Here is a 17,629-nt window from a genome sequence, read left to right on the forward strand (position 1 = left end):
CTACAAGAGAATTGTGATTACTTACGTCTACATAGTTAGCATTGATATAATCTGAGGACATTCCATGGCCTGGTGCCAACACAACTCGTGTATGATCGTCTACAAGAAAATCGTGATTACTTACGTCTACATAGTTAGCATTGATATAATCTGAGGACATTCCATGGCCTGGTGCCAACACAACTCGGGAATGATCGTCTACAAGAGAATCGTGATTACTTACGTCTACATAGTTAGCATTGATATAATCTGTGGACATTCCATGGCCTGGTGCCAACACAACTCGGGAATGATCGTCTACAAGAAAATCGTGATTACTTACGTCTACATAGTTAGCATTGATATAATCTGTGGACATTCCATGGCCTGGTGCCAACACAACCCGTGTATGATCGTCTACAAGAGAATCGTGATTACTTACGTCTACATAGTTAGCATTGATATAATCTGTGGACATTCCATGGCCTGGTGCCAACACAACCCGTGTATGATCGTCTACAAGAGCATCGTGATTACTTACGTCTACATAGTTAGCATTGATATAATCTGAGGACATTCCATGGCCTGGTGCCAACACAACCCGTGTATGATCGTCTACAAGAAAATCGTGATTACTTACGTCTACATAGTTAGCATTGATATAATCTGAGGACATTCCATGGCCTGGTGCCAACACAACCCGGGAATGATCGTCTACAAGAAAATAGTGATTACTTACGTCTACATAGTTAGCATTGATATAATCTGTGGACATTCCATGGCCTGGTGCCAACACAACCCGGGAATGATCGTCTACAAGAAAATCGTGATTACTTACGTCTACATAGTTAGCATTGATATAATCTGTGGACATTCCATGACATGGTGCCAACACAACTCGGGAATGATCGTCTACAAGAGAATCGTGATTACTTACGTCTACATAGTTAGCATTGATATAATCTGAGGACATTCCATGGCCTGGTTCCAACACAACCCGGGAATGATCGTCTACAAGAAAATCGTGATTACTTACGTCTACATAGTTAGCATTGATATAATCTGTGGACATTCCATGGCCTGGTGCCAACACAACCCGTGTATGATCGTCTACAAGAAAATCGTGATTACTTACGTCTACATAGTTAGCATTGATATAATCTGTGGACATTCCATGGCCTGGTGCCAACACAACCCGTGTATGATCGTCTACAAGAAAATCGTGATTACTTACGTCTACATAGTTAGCAATGATATAATCTGTGGACATTCTATGGCCTGGTGCCAACACAACCCGTGTATGATCGTCTACAAGAGCATCGTGATTACTTACGTCTACATAGTTAGCAATGATATAATCTGTGGACATTCCATGGCCTGGTGCCAACACAACCCGTGTATGATCGTCTACAAGAAAATCGTGATTACTTACGTCTACATAGTTAGCATTGATATAATCTGTGGACATTCCATGGCCTGGTGCCAACACAACCCGTGTATGATCGTCTACAAGAGAATCGTGATTACTTACGTCTACATAGTTAGCATTGATTTAATCTGAGGACGTTCCATGGCCTGGTGCCAACACAACCCGGGAATGATCGTCTACAAGAGAATCGTGATTACTTACGTCTACATAGTTAGCATTGATATAATCTGTGGACATTCCATGGCCTGGTTCCAACAAAACCCGTGTATGATTGTCTACAAGAGAATCGTGATTACTTACGTCTACATAGTTAGCATTGATATAATCTGAGGACATTCCATGGCCTGGTGCCAACACAACCCGGGAATGATCGTCTACAAGAGAATCGTGATTACTTACGTCTACATAGTTAGCATTGATATAGTCTGAGGACATTTCATGGCCTGGTTCCAACACAACCCGGGAATGATCGTCTACAAGAGAATTGTGATTGTTACATTATATTCATGTTAAAACTTTGTACGAATACGATGTTATTATTGTTATCATTTTTAAATGGACGTCCGAAAATCATCTGTAAACACTTTATTAACAAGTTTACATAAGATATGAAAACTATGAAATATGAATTCATTAAAACGTACGTAACTAAAAGTTTATAAGCAAAGCAAATAATTGTTCAATGAAGATCTCTCAAATACTCACATGGAAATATTTCTTTAAATCTGTTCTTTGGTATATTTTCCTTTCGCTGAGACATTGTAAAGGGATGAAGAACACCATTCTTTATATTCTAAGATGTAAATATTAAACGGATATTACGGCTTGCTACGATTGTCGTATAAATAATAATTAACACATCAAACACAGCAACTTATATATCATAATTTAGTAGTACATATTTGGTAAATATATATTAAGGCAAACATATAATTTTGAACGTGATACATCCAATTAATTGATCTGATTATAGATACCAGTATTGATATTTTTATTTTTGCGCCAGAAATGCGATTTGTCTACAAAATAATCGTCAATGACGCTCGAATAAAAAAAATGTTAGAAATGCACTCAAAAATACGATTTTGAAGACCATTGAGAACCAACATTCCTAAAAGTGTGGTCAAAACAAACAGCTCCTTACCTTAAAGTGATATTCTAATGTGCCATTCTGTTGTTTTTTTAAAATATATTCTTTTAGATCAGGGACGTTTATACTGATAGGGTCATCTTTTGGAGGGTTCGGATTCATCAGTACTGAAGATGAGGCTTCATCCGTATCAGAACCTGTAGAGGAAAACGGCATTTGTCTTTGTACATTAGTTCTTGTTTATTCGTTTGCAAACAAACATTTCTATGTACATGCATTCCAATTATAAAATGTAAAATTACAAAAACGGAAAAAAGAAGTTACCATCAGAAATTAAAATTTTAAATCTGCAGAAAATTGTTCTAATTACAGTAACAATAAGCATTTTATAAATCACAGACATCTATTTGACATTTTTCGAAGCTTAAAACATAGGATACATGTAACGTATATGATGGTATCTGGTATGTTAATGTCTAAAAAGAATATGCTGTCTTATCGAAGAAAATTTTATCTGGTCGTGCTTGATGACGAAACAATAGAACATCTACATATTATAAGCGGTAAATTGTTGCCACGACGAAAATGTTTGTAATTGTAATATAGTTGTGATAGTAAAACAATGCTTTTTCTTATGAAAGTAAAAAAGTAAGGGAGAAAGAGATATTCAATGTCTAAAATCTGTTTTTGTGATATCGATAACATGCGGGCTCAATGGATGAATAGAATAACATACACAAAAAGTTTAGCAGGTTTAATGACAATAAACTAAACATACCTAGTCTAAACTGAACGGCCTCTGCACCGGTTCTATAGTTTGTGGTCACTAGCTGTCTTTTAGGTTGGTATTTTCGTTGTCTAATGAATAAAAAAATATAATAGAAATTGAGTAAACAAAACATGCAGTGCTGGATATAGCTAAATGATAAGTATATGTAGTGGAGATTATTTGTATGATAGTTTGTATATAAAATATTAATAAAAAAATAATCATCAAATTACATATCAACTGACTAAAAGGACTAGCCGAAGAAGGGTTCGGGCGTATACTTTTTTCTAATTTATTCAATACATGATGTATTAAAAGAAATTACCGTCGGAATACAACACAAATTATTACAACAAGTAGAACTATTGCTGCTAATGCTCCTATACCACTTCCAATAATTGGTACTAAATCACCACGTGTCTCATCTAAGTCTATAAAGGATAAACAATAAATAATTAAAAGAGGCCTAAAGTATGATTTAGACACAACTTTAAAATATGACTTGTTTTAGTTCCAAAACGTACTGAAGCTTCTTCAAAGATAAAAAAAATAATAGAACATGTATTCTGTTATTAGCAGTCAGATTGCATTAAATTGCTGATGTATTATTGGTAACCTTATTTGTTTATATTCCATGTGACCTACAATTTGAGCCTTATCTTAAGGATTACGAATATACACCATCGGCATTTGTCGTTCATATAGATTTTTAATACGATATGGCATCTAGTCTGAAATACAAGAAATGGTCATACGTTATAGAAAATTGATGCATTGTTATTTGTTCCTCCAGGACTCTTTGTATTGTACATGTTCCTAATCAAGTAATAGATTATGAGTCATATAGGTGAACATACGGAACATGTCCCTTCAACGCTTGGAATATACACGTAGATAGTCAAATTAAGACATTGGTGTTTTATTTCGTGGTCAATGTATAGCATGACAGATGGTAGTACATGATAATTCTTCAAGAACCTCTCAAAATATGTTGCGATTAAAATCCTGGCCTCTTGTCGAATTCTCGTTTATTTCGGAAGACACTGGGCTATTCATCATACGATTTCAGTTGTCTATTAGTCTTTTGTGTCGTTGATAAGCCTTATTATTATTGTGCATTGTTTTGAAGTGTATCTCCCTAAATGTATACAAAATATATGATAACATGCGCGAAAGATTAAGTAAATGAATAACCTTTAATCTTTAATAGTTTACCTTTTATTATAAGTAGGATGTTGTTGCTGTACCCGGTTTCTATATCATTGGTGACGGCACAAATATAAATGCCTGCATCGAATTGATCAGTGTTAACAATGGTTAGAGATGGATCAATTATGGTACTTCCGTTATATTTTGAAACTGACCCATTCAGCTTTTCACCATCTTTTATCCAAAATACAGCGGAGGGTTTAGGGTAGGACTCATAGACGCATTTCAATTGGACAGTATCACCAGTAGAAGCTTGGATACTATCTGATGATTGATATACGAGTGGAGTGTCTGTAGAAAAAGCAACACGAATGTGTATCACTTATCTATAAATGCATATATAGTACCCTACATTGATTTTATTTACATACATGGACTCCAATTCCAGATACAAAACAACTATCATCATTCAATTCTTAATTATTTATTGTTATCATTTAATGTTGAATGCATATAAAGATAACGAACAAAAGAGGATGAAAATATCCTATGTGATGAAAATTTGTTATTTAAGGTCAAGGAACAGTAAATGGGCTATGTCGCAGATTTTGCTCAAATTTTGCATACAATCTTGGCTCGGTGAACTACAACTGACAAACGAAAAAATAATGCATTTGTCTCTTTTATTATCTGAAATATTGCAGATTGATTTCTTTTAATATGGGTGAATATTTGTATAGAATTCGCGAAAGCACATACAATCGACGAAAAAACATACAAAAATTGTCTTAAAATCGCCAAATCTTTTATTTTACTCCATAGATTTTTCTTTAAAATCTGTATGTTGTTGACACATAAAATTCCGTTATAATGATGCAAAATAAAGATAGGGTCACCGACTTCGTTTGTTGTCTAAATATCATTTTGTCACCTTGTTGGTAGTGAAAAACGTCAAAAATCAACGTTTTCCGGCCTGCAACACGGCGACGTTACGATAATTTCGACGTTTTATAGGATTTTTTCACAAAGAACACAACATTGAATGCTGTGTACCGAAAAAACGAAGTCGGTGACCCTATCTTTATTTTACATCATTATAACGGTAATTTATGTATCAACAACATATAGTTTTTTAAGAAAAATCTGTGGAGTAGAATAAGAGATTTGGCGATTTTAAGTCAAATTTTAGAAGGTTTTATGCCGATTTTATGTGCTTTCTATACAAATGCTAACCAATTTTGTAATAATTCAATCAGTAATAATTTAAATGATAAATGAGATAAATGCATTATTTTTTCGATTTTTATTTGGAGTTCATCGAGCCAGAGTTGTATGCAAAATTTTACTTAAATCTGTGACATAGCCCATTTACTGTAACTTGACCTTAATCAGTTAGAATGAAAACATTATTTGTAAAGACGCACTATATTACCTTTGACAAAGAGTTGAATTGCTTTCTTGCTGGTCACTTTAACAAGATCGTAAGATGTTTCACATGTGTAGTTCCCCTTGTGGTACCTGGTTACATTTGCAATGGTTAGTGATGGAGTGTTCACAGTACCTCCACTGTACCCTACACTGCTGGCCGTATCAATGATCTGATTGTTTCGCCGCCATGCTACACTATTGCCACCAGTGATAACACATTGTAACGTTACAGTATTATTTGCCCTAATAATCAACTTTCCTTTGTCATCAACATGTGCAGCTGAAATATATAACAAGAACTTATCACCATTTAGTATTTTTTTTAAAAACCGAAAAATAACGTGATAAATGACAACATGGTTCACACACTGCATGCACGTGTGTAGGTTGTTAGAAAACTCAATACATAGAAGTTTGCTTATTAAAATCTTTAAATATTTTTAAAATCAAAAATAATTTTTATCACGTTTTCCCACATTCCTAAAACATTTTATCATACGAAAATTGTTTCGTTATCACAACGTATAGCAATACATTACAACTCTTTTAATCTGAGTTTACGAATTACAAAATAACTCAAATTCTTACTCGGAAATTTGATTCTTCCTAACTTCCTAACCATAGTGAATATGAAATATCATGACAGTTCGGTCTGTATCAGTCAGGAACATAATTAATATTCAAATGTGAATTTACTCATAACTTTAACAAAGAAAATCAAGAGCTTGATATAATACATTGATGTTTGTCTATTTATCTAATGTGGTTTCCTGGACAGCATGTAAAAGCTGTTGTACTTATCCAGTCCTCCCTCAAAAATATAACGGACAAATAAACAAACGTGATGCCTTACATTGATTTACACTTGTCATTGAATAATGGATATACCACCTCAATCATGTGGTTTTTTTTTTAATGAGTTTTGGTCATTTTTTCTTCCGTATCCCCTGGCTATTTTATACTACTTACATTTTATAACTTCAAACTATACCCAAAGTTCATGTAAATAACATGAACGTTTACTGGTTAAATATAATCTATAACAAAAGTACCTTAAACAAATAGCAAAAAGATGAGTTTATTTACAACCACTGGGTCGATGCCACTGCTGGTCATGCTGGTGGAGATTTTTTTTCACGAGGGTATCACTAACCCAGTAGTCTGCACCTATTGTGCTGACATGAACTACATTGATATGGTTACATTTATAAATTAACTGTTTAAAAATATTGAATTTTTGAAATACTAAGGCTTTTCTACCTCAGGCATGATAGATCACCTTAGCTGAATTTGGGAAAACTTTAAGAAATTTTGGTCCTCGATGCTCTTCAACTTTGTACTTTATTAGACCATTTTAACTTTTTTGGATCGAACGTCACTTATGAGTCTTTTGTAGACGAAACGCGCGTTTTGGTGTATATACAAACGTTAGTCCTGGTATCTATGATGAGTTTATTTACAACCACTGGGTCGATGCAACTGCTGGTGGAGATTTATTTCCCCAAGGGTATCACCAGCCTAGAAGTCTGCACCTTAAGTGCTGACATGATTTTGCATTGATATGGTTACATTTATAAATTAACTGGTAACAAAATATTGAAAGTTTGAAATACTAAGGCTTTTCTACCTTAGGCATATATCACCTTAGCTGAATGTGGCTAAATTTTTAGAAATTTTACTTTATTTGGCCTTTTTAACTTTTTTGGATTCGATCGTAACTGATGAGTCTTTTATAGACGAAACGCGCGCCTGGTGTATATACAAAATTTAGTCCCGGTATCTATAATGAGTTTCTTTTCATGTAAGGTCAACTCTGCCTGAGGGAGTTGAAAACTTAGTTTCTTTATAATTTTAAACTTTAGAGACGGACAATTTTAGAAAAAAATCGTAATCAATCATGACAGTACCGACGTACTGATTACTGAGCTGATGATGCCATCAGGGACTGATAATCAACCAACAAAGGTATCAACACAATGATTTAAAAAAATGAAAACAACACGTTTAATCATTTCATGCCTTCGGTGCGCTTTTCTGGGTTTATCTTCTTCAGAACCTCCAAAGCCAAACATTTGAAATCCGAGGGAAACATAAGTACCGAAACAGTTGAAGAGCTATATCACAAAAGTACTGAAACAGTTGAAGAGCTATATGAAAAGAGTACCTAAAACAAATAGCCATATTCATTAAAGTAAACAATTTAAGTCTGCCAATTGATATTTTATCGTATGTTTTTCTATGTTGTGATGTTATGCTATTGTTTCAGAAAAAGGGAGAAGGTTTGGGCCCATTAAAACGTTTAATCCCGCTGCAAATGTTTGCACCTGTCCTAAGTCAGGAATCTGATGTACAGTAGTTGTCGTTTGTTTATGTAATATATACGTGTTTCTCGTTTCTCGTTTTGTTTATATAGATTAGACCGTTGGTTTTCCCGTTTGAATGGTTTTACACTAGTAATTTTGGGGCCCTTTATAGCTTGTTGTTCGGTGTGAGCCAAGGCTCCGTGTTGAAGGCCTTACTTTAACCTATAATGGTTTAATTTTTAAATTGTTATTTGGATGGAGAGTTGTCTCATTGGCACTCACACCACATCTTCCTATATCTAATTATTCATAATGTCTACTTACACAGAACTTTCAATTCAACAACGTCTTCAGAAGTTCCAAACTGATTTTCCAATTTACATGTGTAATTACCGGCATCATAGTTGTCAACATTCTTGACAGTCAGTGACGGTTCACTTAGTGTTCCACCACTATATTTACTGCTCACATACGGCCTGATATCATCTCCATTTTTCAGCCAGTATAGCTTCTTATTTGACGAGTCAGTCTTTATCAGACATTCCATAGTTATCTCTTGATCATTTATGGCGACATAATAGTCTTTTGATATGGTTGTTCGAGTTATATCTACAAAGATGTTTAATAATTGTAGATACATCAGATAGTTTTAAATGTTCCTTAATTATGATTAAAGAACAGGTTGTTTTTCGAGAAAAAATACATGAGGTCAAACTGATTTACCCTTGTTTCTTACATTGTACCAATAATCTGTTTTATTCAAACTATTAAACCTATATATCTGTTAACACCAGTTTAGAGTACAACATGTACATTAACATGGTAAGAGGTTGTTCTCTTTTGTCTTACAGTTAGCCTTTTCCCGACTACTATACACAGACATTAATCATTTCTTTTCAAAACTGTTAAGCAGGATTTTTTTAATAATAAACGATATGACATGGAATGCGTGTGGAGCCTTTGATACTGATTTTTCAATTATATGTGAATTGTATTGTTCTATCTTCATTTTCTCATACAATCAATAACACTTTATAAGTGTGCTACATTGTACGTCATAAAAACTTTTCTATAGACTCAAAGTTTTAGAGCCATTGTGTATATAGGATCTTTAATACGCGATGAGTCATTTGACCAACATGTACCACAATTCTTTGCCTAAGGGAGTGGAAACCTCTTTTTCTTGTCAGAGTCTTTATATATCGACAGGAATTGAAAAAAAGTATGATACTAATCATGTCAGTAATAATCACTCTGTACTGAAAAGATGATCATGATACCGCCCACGGCCGTTAATACCGTTGCTAGAAAACGAAATCAAGACACCAAAGTCAAATTTAACTTAATAGGTCAATACTAAACTAAAAATGTCATGACTAAAACTTGAGAATTAGCAACACGAAAGCCACCAAAACTAGGGGTGATATTATGTCCTGTGGAAAAGTAGGTAGACCCTGCCTCACATATGGCACCAGTTGTGTTACCATTTTTTTTACAAATCCATTGATAAGTATAATCATGTAGATCAAATTTAAGGAATAGAAAATGGGATTGGTTTACGACAATTAGACAAGATTCGTCGCCATGTATGAAAAATATATTTTATAAAGGTCAACCAACTCTTTTTTCTGAAGGTATGGTTTACAATTCACCACTTGAAACTGTTGATTTGATAGAAGAATCGAATAACACTGTATATATTTGCTATGTATGAATCGCGTTTCTTGATTTACCATAAAAAAAAACAAAAAAAACCCAACAACCATGGAATATAATTTTGCAGATATTTGACAGAATACCAATGACTAGAACATATATTCAACGGTCAATACAACTAAAGATAAGGAACTGATATTTTTTTTAAATTTTAGCTTATACATTTTCGTTCATTGTTTGTACTTTGCTTTTCTCATTTGAACTATTTTTTGTCTATCTGCTGAGTTAAGCCTTTTCAACTGATTTTTATAGTTCGTTCTTATGTTGTACTGTTATACCACTGTCCCAGGTTAGGGGAGGGTTGGGATCCCGCTAACATGTTTAACCCCGCCACATTATTTATGTATGTGCCTGTCCCAAGTAAGGAGCCTGTAAATCAGTGGTTGTCGTTTGTTTATGTGTTACATATTTATTTTTCGTTAATTTTTTTTACATAAATAAGGCCGTTAGTTTTCTCGTGTTTGAATTGTTTTACATTGCCTTATCGGGGCCTTTTATAGCTGACTATGCGGTATGGGCTTTGATCATTGTTGAAGGCCGTACGGTGACCTACAGTTGTTAATGTTTGTGTCATTTTGGTCTTTTGTGGATAGTTGTCTCATTGGCAATCATACCACATCTTCTTTTTTATATTTTACATTTATCTTTTTTTGTTTATTTTTATAGTTGACTTTGCAAATTGGGTTTTGCTCATTGATGAAGGCTGTACTGTGACATACTGTTGTCAATTTCTATGGTATTTAGTCTATTGAGGAGATTTGTCCCATTAGTCATCATATCACATCTTCTTATTTTTATATTGTATTAAGGTCTGCAATATTTATTGATTTTGTATGTTCTGTGTAAAAGAGGGGCGACAGGTTCTAGAGGGAAATTCAAACTCATAGATAGTAAACTAAACTGACACGCCATGGCTAAAATGAAAGAAAAAGATAAACAAACAAATACAATTACATAACTCACATCATAGAAAACTAAAGAATAAGTAACACGAACCCCACTAAAAACTGTGGGAGATTTCAGATAGGGTAAGGGTAAGCAAATCCTGCCCCACATACAGCACTCGTAGTATTATTCATGTTATTACAAACTCCGTAAAAGGTCTACTTCCGTATGTCATATTCGTGAAAAGGGAAGGGGATTGTAGTTACGACCATATAAATATATTCGTTATCATATGTGAAACAGATATTCCATAACGGCCAACCATCTCGTGATGGCGTCCACAAAATTAAGAAAGGGATGATTTCAACTTCACCACTAATGACTCTTGGTTCAATAGCGTCCATGTTAGCATCAACACTTTATCAATGAGGTCAGTCTAATAATAATACAGGAACAAGTCGACAAGAAGAGGGGCACATTTGGTTCTAATGGAAATGTCAATAGTTAGTGCTCTAAACGTAACAAATATGTTGTCTAGCAAGAAATCAAGTACCTTGATAATATCTGTTTCCGGAAATGTTTTGTGTGTAGGAGAGTGATTCTTTACAAAGAAAGATTAATTCCTCCTGAAGACAAGATACTTGTATCTACGTTACCCATTCTATATTATGAAACAAACGGTAAATACATATTCTTTCTACTTGACTTTCAGTTTGGAATAGGGAATACTAGTGTAAAAGAAGAGAGGTGATAGACACCAGAGGAACAGTCAAACTAATAAATCGGAAAAACATAGAAAGCTAAAGACTGCGCAACACGACCCAAACAAAAAACTTGGGGTTTCCTGCTCCAAATGTAAGTGTAGAAAAGTCAAATGTTCTTATAGTATTGTAAGATGCAAGAGTGTTATATTGCATGGACTCTTCAAGATCTTTGGGTTTTTTAGTATTAACGTATGATTCACGCCACTTTTAGAAAAGGCAATTTAACAATAACTTTGAAGCCCAGCTTTGATTGTTGTTAAAATTGAACTAAGACAGAGCTTTCGATGCCTAAGCAGTATACCATTCTTTGTGAGGACACTATATAAGTAGTTTCGGTATCCAATACAGTGATGGAAAATATAGTTCTTAAACTAAGGTTAAAATTCCAAAGGAACATATAACAGACTTATGATTATCCATAAAATAGCCATACATCTGATAGTAATTTTGATACATTACTAGATCAACTCTTATAAAAGAGGGACGAAAAATACCAAAGGTACAGTCAATCTCATAAATCTAAAATAAACTGACAACGCCACGAAAAAGACAAACAGACAAACACTAGTACACATGACACACCATAGAACCCTAAAGAATAAACAACACGAACCCCACCAAAAACTAGATGTGATCTCAGGTCCACATGTGGCACCCGTCATGTTGCTTATGTGATAATAAATCCGGTAAACAGTCTTATTCGGTAGGTCACATTCATGAAAGGGAAGAGTATTGCAGTTACGATGTAAGGAACATATCAGATATCTTTTGTGAAACGGTTATTCAATAACGTTCAACCAACTCGTAATGGCGTCCGTAAAATTTACGAAGGGATGATTTCAATTTCACCATTTGGAACTCTTGGTTTAATAGCTTCCTTTTGAGCAGCAACCCTCTATCAAGAAAATCATGATAGGAAACGCAAGCACGGAAATATCGTATCAATTGGGAGATATATGCCCCGTATGCAGGTGCTGCTGAAATGTTGCTACCTAGAAATGGAAAGTTCACAATTGGAAAGCTGAAATCATCTCTTTTGTCGTAAAGTTTTGTTTTCAACCGACCCTCATTTTTAATTTAGTTATCGGAATTCCAATGGGGACTTACTGTGCACCACTTATTGCGGACCTATTTTTGTATTGCTATGAGTTACAATTTATGACAAAAACCAGCAAAGACCCATCGAAAAAACATCTGATAAATAAATTTAATATTTTTAATACTTTTTGATATTTGGATCTAAAGAACTTTATCCTGTTGAACTTACTTTAAATAAAGCTAACACTAACAATGACCACTGTCCTTTCCTTGATCTTGATATCTATATCACTATCGGAAAGCTTAATACTAAAATTAATGATAAAAAAAATGATTTTTCATTTCCTATCGTTAATTATAATTTTTAGATGGTGACGCTCCCTTATCATCATGTTACGGTGTGTATATGTCTCAACTTTTACAATTCGCTCGTGTATGTAACAATGTTTTAGATTTTTACGAGAGAAATTTATGTATTGCTGAAAAATTATTACACCAGAGGTTTCGATATCACAAACTAGTCAAAACATTTACTAAATTTTATGATCAGTATAAGGACATCATTCGTAAATATAGCTCATCAAGTAGAATTCTTATACGTCATGTACGTTCAGGTATTTCACATCCAATTTTGTATGGAAATATTCTTTGTAAAGCACAAACATGTCAGTATTCACCTCAGAAACTAACAAAACCTTTAAGACTTACTAAGAATTGATATAGTTACGATACTGTTATCAGGTCGTTAAAAATTGCATATTTTTTGCGTTAATATTGATTCACTTATAGGGTCTTTGCATTAGAACTAAACATATTTATTAAAAAACCAGTTGTTGGCATGACACGGGTTATGTTCTTCTCAAATATGTTATGATGGTATGATACTAAACCCCTAACGGGAAGGATTGTGCCTGATATTCATATGAGGAAATCATAATCTTTCAATTAGTTCAATTGAAGTCTGGAGCTGACATGTCAGTTAACTGCTAGTAGTCTGTTGATATTTATGTATTAGTGTTATTTTGTTTATGTTCTTTGGTTACATCGTCTGACATCAGACTCGGACTTCTCTTGAACTGAATTTTAATGTGCGTATTGTTTTGCGTTTACTTTTCTACATTGGCTAGCAGTATAGGGAGAAGGTTGAGATCTCATAAAATGTTTAACCCCGTCCGTTTTTTCGCGCCTGTCTCAGGTCAGGAGCCTCTGGTCTTTGTTAGTCTTGTATTATTTTAATTTTAGTGTCCTGTGTACAATTTGGAAGTTAGTATGGCGTTCATTATCACTGAACTAGTATATATTTGTTTATGGGCCAGCTGAATGACTTTAGTTTTCTATGGTCGGGTTGTTGTCTTTGTGGCACATTTTTCATTTCCATTCTCAATTTTATTAGTACGATAGATTTCTTTTTTTAAATATGCGAAATCTGCTTACTTAGCATAGGTGAATACGATCACTACCGGCTTTCGTATGGTTTTTGATTTGATCAATTTATTGTGGAGTTAGATCTTGTGTTTTCTAGACTGCTGTAAGGCTTTTGGTGTTTTACCCCGTTTCATTTGGCAGCGACGTTGTCCTTCAGTTTTCGACTTTTGAGTTTTACTATAACTTTGGCAGCTTACGCTTCTCTCTTGTACTACATGGACATCACTTATGTATTCAATCTAATGTGCACTTTTTCCAAACACAACACACATCTTTCAACAATATAACATTATAATGTAATTTAAAACATTATATATTTGAAAATGCCTGTACCAAGTCAAAAATATGACAGTTCTTGTCCTTTCGTTCTTTAATGCGTTTTGTTATTTGATTTTGCCATGTGATTATGGACTTTCCGAGTTGATTTTCCTCAAAGATCAGTATTTTGTGATTTTACTTTTTAACAGTTCAAGATCATAAAATGCTTCCATGAGACTAATTTGTCAAAACAATTTCAATCATGACGAATAATGTGGATTTGCAGTGCTATGCGGCGTTTCTAGGTGTGTTGTATAATCAGCATTCGTGCCTTAATCTATGATATTTTTGTTATGGTTTCGAATACTTTGATATGCTTTCTCGTTCGTAGTCCAAATATTTATTAAATTACCTTTCCATACGATCATTGTCATGAACATTATTAATTTGGATAAATATTGCTTATTAGTTGTATTAAGTTCTAGATTACATGTTAGTTACGCAAGCACGTCACCGTTATTGATATCCTGTAGCATTTGTCGTTGATATGTGTGTTGTTTGTCTACGGTTTGTATGTTGTGTCGACTACTGTATTATTTGCTTGTATGCTTCTCTGTCATGAATGTTCCTTGGTTTGATAGTGCTGTATTTCTGTAACGTAGTGTTTTAGCGATATTTTTTTACAAGGAGGTTTGGCATGCATTTAACTAGGTTAAATCCACCATTTTTTCCTAAAATGTCATGTGCCAATTAACATGCAAGTCAGGAATATGGCAGTTGTAATCAAATATTTCGTTTTGATGTGTGTTGGCGTTTGTTTTATGCTGCACTGTGGTGTTTCTGTTGTGCCTTTGCTTTCCTCTTTTAGTTGATGTATTTCCCTCAGTTTTAGTTTGTAGCCCAGATTTTTTTTTTTTTTGGAATTGATTTATGACCTTTGAATACCGATATAATAATGTTGCTTTGATAGAGCTTTCTTTACAAATTGACGAAAGGTACGAACGAACGCAAAGGGAGCACGTATTTCATTTCTACAATAACAGTTAAAAGAGTCTTTGTTTTATCCACTAAAACAGCATACTTTTCTAAGTCAATTTTTTTTGAAAAAAAAAAAAAAAATATCGCAAAAAATACACGATTTTAATATAATCAAACAAAAATAGTGTCCAATACACTTACGTATAAAACGTTACTTACGTAAACCACGAGTACACACATTTCCGCGGGATTTTTTTACGCATGAGTTTCACGATTAACATATCAATGACATTATTGCAGTACGTTAGTCTAAATTTATCGACAAGATTCTTTATTTTTATTTGTTACAGTACACTTTCATCAAATTGTTAAAGAGGAATATCCAGATTTGCTAATAAATTATGCTAAAACGTTTTAAAAAGTAATCCTGAATAAATCTAGAAAAAAAAACTTTGTTTATCAAGAAAATAAATCTACAATTTTGCACCATATATATTGTGGATTTTATAATGACGATTTAACAGTACACATGTTTGGAAGATAGACGCGAAGTTGTCACTTATCGCTCAGTGGCTAATATTTCACGAATGTTCAGGACTATAGGCAAAACCCAGTTACACGCTAAAATAACCGTTCCATTGCTCCGGTGTATCATATTTACACATTTAAGGGGGGGGGGGGCATGAATATTACCAGGGGAGAAGCGATGAGTCAAAAGATATGAAACGAGCACCAGCATATGGCATAATATAAAGATCATCTTTTTTTTCTACATTTTCGTTTTATTATTTTGAGCGTTGCAAATTTTGAATCAAGGAAGTATTTGTGTTTCTGTTAGGGAAGAAGACAATGTATTTGCTTTGACATTTTATTAGGTTAAACAGTGCAACATTGTATTATTGAAGAGTGGGGGAGGGGCCAGTTTTTAGTCTTCTAGTGGCGTTTATTCGCATGACTACTCTATATCTAGAATATTTTTAGTGTTATATCTCCTCTGACCTGGTGGTATCAATAATCATAATATTCTAACATATCGTACGTCCCGGAAACCTAAATATATTTCAAGAAAAATCCAATTTAACAAGTGTCGTTGCATGCACGATAATTGTCCGAAGTTCCGCGACTACAATTTAAATATGTAAAAATAAAGGATCCCTAAAACGAGTCTTACGTATGATTCGTCAATCATACGTTCCTTTCGTCAATTTGTAAGAAAGCTCTAATATGACCGTTAAAATGAATACACCACATCTGACACTTATTATATATTTACTTCATTGATCAAACAGTCAAACTGAGTTTTAGAAACTAGAAAAATAATAAAGGAAAGTATCCAGTCTCAGCAATTTTTCACAACAATATAAGTTATTCATGCTTAAAAGATGTGACAAAATACAAACTTTACACGACACTCTTATTTATATGTTGTAATACTGCATTACTTTTATTTGTGACAATTTTACCTACTGTGTTTGTTTTGTTCACGCCTCATTATCAATATTATTTACATTTAACGCAAACGTAATTTTACTTCTTGATCGAAAACAATCTTTAACTATGAAAATATTTCATTTTTAAAATGCACTTTTACATGTAATAGCAAGTATTGTTGTAAAGAGTCAGTGAATAAAAATTCTATATTTTGCTTTTTATTAATTTGTATACACATACAATGGGTATTTTTTTTCTGACAACTTTTCTGATGATAACACATTTTCAATATAGTAATAACAACGAAAGAAATATTGGTGTTACCAGAAGAAAAGAATAACTCATTATTTGAAGCAGAACTGACAATGTCATGGGAAAAAAACGAAAAAATAATCACAAGATAAACAACAAGGTACACTACACATTATCGAAAACAAAGATTGAACAACAAGCATCAGATCAAATATCGAGGGAATCACACAGACACATGACGTCTTATATGAACACTAATGAATGTTAGAAACATATTTTAAAATACATCTGAAAAGTCATGGATATATTTGTAGCATAAATGTTTATGATATCACCGTCACATGTATTTTGCACTAAATTGTGCAGATTATACCAACCTGTCCATTTATCAAATGAATATATAAGATTTAAAAGCTTGACTCATTTTACTTTCCGAGCTCCTGTGCAATTTACATATAAAATGCATCAAAAATCTTAACACAATGATACTAACGTAATAATTTATGCCATTGAGGTAAAATATTGAAACAAATGTTTCCATATAAATGACTGTTTCATTTCTGACATACAAAACAGTTAATCAATTTGAGTTATTTTTCCATTCGACCTCTATGTTGATGTGAAACGATTCCAAAGAAGACAACCATCCGCCAAACACTCAAATAGGGAAGAGTTGAAGATATACACAAGAGTAAGTCACAATACAACCTTCAATAATAAAAAAGAAATCAATTA

Source organism: Mytilus trossulus, chromosome 9 (assembly GCF_036588685.1).
Source record: "Mytilus trossulus isolate FHL-02 chromosome 9, PNRI_Mtr1.1.1.hap1, whole genome shotgun sequence".
In the NCBI taxonomy this organism is placed as follows: domain Eukaryota; kingdom Metazoa; phylum Mollusca; class Bivalvia; order Mytilida; family Mytilidae; genus Mytilus; species Mytilus trossulus.